The following is a 3,317-nucleotide window of genomic DNA, read 5'->3' as shown; positions in this document are numbered from 1 at the left end:
TTTTTTTTAAAAAAGAATATAAGAAACACATAAGCTGACAGAGAAACAGCGTTACCAGGGTTTATCCGAAGAAATTCTGACTAACTAGCGCGTCCAAAAGAGGAGATTCTGCTAAACTTTTCGTTCTGCAAACCTGAATATAATAAGCAGAGCAAGCTCTGCTAATAACTTAAACTAAATTAAACATCTTTTAGGCTTAAATATAGTTAAATAAATAAATAATATAATATTATAATAAAGCTATTACTAGTAAAAGTAAGTTTTTTAATATAATATAATAGCATAGGCAACATAATATGTCTAAATGCAGTATTAATCTACTTAGAGGTGTAATAAGGTAGGCGCCCTGCTATTATAATTTTTACTTTAAAAAAGTAGTATCTAGAGCTTACAGGGCCTAGAAGAGAGTTAAGTGTTTAAGTAAAAAAAAAAACATAACCTAAATAGGTGTATAGTCTACTAAGGCATAGTTACTAGAATAAAAAAGTGTAGCTAACTATAGTTTACCTTTTAATAGTAGTATAAAGTGCTTAAGTTAAATAGTTCCTAGGTAGAAATAAGATAAAAGTATATATAGTATAAGATATATAATTAGTATTACTTTTATTAGAAAGTAGTAATACTGCTTAGTTTATATAATAATAAACTAAACTTTAATTATAACTTTCTATAATAGTTAAAATTCTAAACTATATATATAAAGTTATATGTTGTTAAGCACTATTAAGCGCTTTTTAATAGCTGTTTTTTACTATACATAACTACGCTTACTTACGCTTAAACATTTTTAGCTTATTAAATAGTGCATTTTACTATGCATTCGTTTAATAGCTTTATCTACTTTTTATCTATTAAATTACATAGCTTAATAGGTAAAGTAATAAGGATATTCTAGCTTTATTTATTTAAATAGTAGAGCATAAAAGGTTAGTAGCTTATAGTCTAACTATAGATTATAACACTTGCCTACTAAGCTAATACTATATAACTTTCCCTACTATACTAAAAGGTACGTGTCGCGTATACAGAGAGCCTTGGTTGGGGCTCGGAGCCTGGGACTGGGGCTCAGAGCCTGGGACGCAGCTCGGGATCTGGAGATATTATGTTCCGAAGCTCGGTGTATATAAGGAGAGCCTTCAGCTCTCTTAGATAGCAGAGTCACTTCATCCGATCTTCTGAACAGCTACTGCCAGGCTATTTTATCCTCCACAGTACGCATAAGAATACTTAAGCTAAGTATTCTTACATAGTAGAATATATATATAAGTAATTCTAGGGTAAGCACTAGCACTAGCAGTTGTCTCTAGCCTAGCCTAAACCTCTATAAGCAAGAGAAGGCTATATAGTTAACTGTGCTAACCTTATTATAAGAGGCATATAAAAGTGCGTAGAGACTTAGTAACCTAGGAATACTATTAGCATTTATAGTCTTTGTATAAAAGAATATTAGAAAACTATTAAGCTAGCTAAAAAAAAAAGGTATAACTAAATACTTAAAGAAATAAAGGTAACAGCAGGGAACAAAGTTAGAGCTAATATAAAAACCTTTTAAATAAGTTCTAAGCAACTTAAAATAAAATAATTTATAAAAATTATTATAAGTAAGCTATATTTAACATTTTTTTAATATATCTAAGTAGTGTTATTAAAAATGTAGTAGTGTAAAAAAAGTAGTTTAGTGTAGTCTTAGTAAAAGTAAATAACTTAGGTATATAAGTAACTTACTTATAAAGTATAATAATTCTTATAAATTATTCTATCTTAGGGGTCTAGAAGGCCCTTGTATTAGCTCTAACCCTAAACTAGCCCCAACTCTGCTCTGCCCTCTGCTGTTACCTTTATTCCCCTATGTATTTAGTTGCACCTCTTCTTCTAGCTAGCTTAGTAGTTTTCTAATATCTCTTTATATAAAGCCTATAGGTGTTAATAGAATTCCTAGGTTTCTAAGTCTCTATGCACTTCTATATGCCTCTAAGTAGATTTCTACTGCATTTAAACTTATTATCTTACTTATGCTATTATATTATATTAAAGAACTTACTTTTACTAGTAACAGCTTTATTATAATATTATATTAATTATTTATTTAACTATATCTAAGCTTAAAATATGTTTAATTTAGTTTAAGTTATAATTTTTATATACTATTATACTAAACTATTTAGTTATATAGACTAGATTCTAAAGACTTTTAGTTAACTAAAGCCTTTAGGTTTAGAACTTTTCTCTTTTATAATTAAAATTACTTTTAGAAAAGTTATATAAAGTGCGCTAAAGTAAAAACTTAGAAACTACTAATAACTTATTAAAATTAAAGATAACTACTAATGTCTAACTAACTACTTTTTTTTAGATTTTAATAGAAGGATTTAAAACTTACTCTAGCTTTAGCTAAAGTAAAATGCTTACTACTAAAGCTAAATAATAATAGCTAAACCTACTTTTATAGAACTTAAAGCTAAAACCTTACTTAATTTAAAGTTAAACTATAGCTAACTAAGTTAAAATTATTAACCTCTACTAACTACTAAATTACTTTTAATAATGCTTTAAATTACTATTACTACTTTAATAGTAAGAGAAGTTTAAAGCACCTTTAATAACACTTAAATGTTACTACACTAAACGCACACCTAAGATTAATAACTGTATAAATAGTAAGCCTAGTAGTGTTTAGTTTAAAAAACACTATTAGTAGTGTAAAGGAATACTTAGAGTAAGAACACTTAGCTTAATTAGACTAGTTTTAGTTTAAGAAGGTAAAAAGTATAATAGTAATACTTCTACCTACTAATAAAAACTATTAGTCTATAAAGAGAGAGAGTAGTGTAATAATTCTTATAAATTATTTTATCTTAAGAGTCTAGAAGGCCTTTGTATTAACTCTAACCCTAACCTAGCCCTAACTCTGCCCTGCCCCCTACTGCTACCTCTATTCCCTGTAACAAGGTCGGCACGGTCAACCACGTGGCCTTCTCTTGCTCATAGAGGTTTAGGCTAGGCTAGAGACAACTGCTAGTGCTAGTGCTTACCCTAGCATTACCTATATATATATTATACTATGCAAGAATACTTAGCTTAAGTATTCTTGTGCGTACCTTTTAGTACAGTGGGGAAAGTTATATAGTATTAGCTTAGCAGGCGGGGCGCCTACCTGATTACATTCCCCTATGTATTTAGTCGCACCTCTTCTCTTAGCTAGTGCTACAACCTATAATTAGACTGTAAGCTACCTACTACAGAAGCCCTACTGTTTAAACAAATAAGGCTAGAATCCCCTAGTTATTTCACCTAGAAGAACACGTGACCTAACAGAC

This window comes from Lindgomyces ingoldianus (assembly GCF_010093535.1).
Source record: "Lindgomyces ingoldianus strain ATCC 200398 unplaced genomic scaffold BDR25scaffold_26, whole genome shotgun sequence".
Taxonomy (NCBI): Eukaryota; Fungi; Ascomycota; class Dothideomycetes; order Pleosporales; family Lindgomycetaceae; genus Lindgomyces; species Lindgomyces ingoldianus.
The sequence above is the reverse complement of the archived record's forward strand: the minus strand, read 5'-3'. Positions refer to the sequence as shown.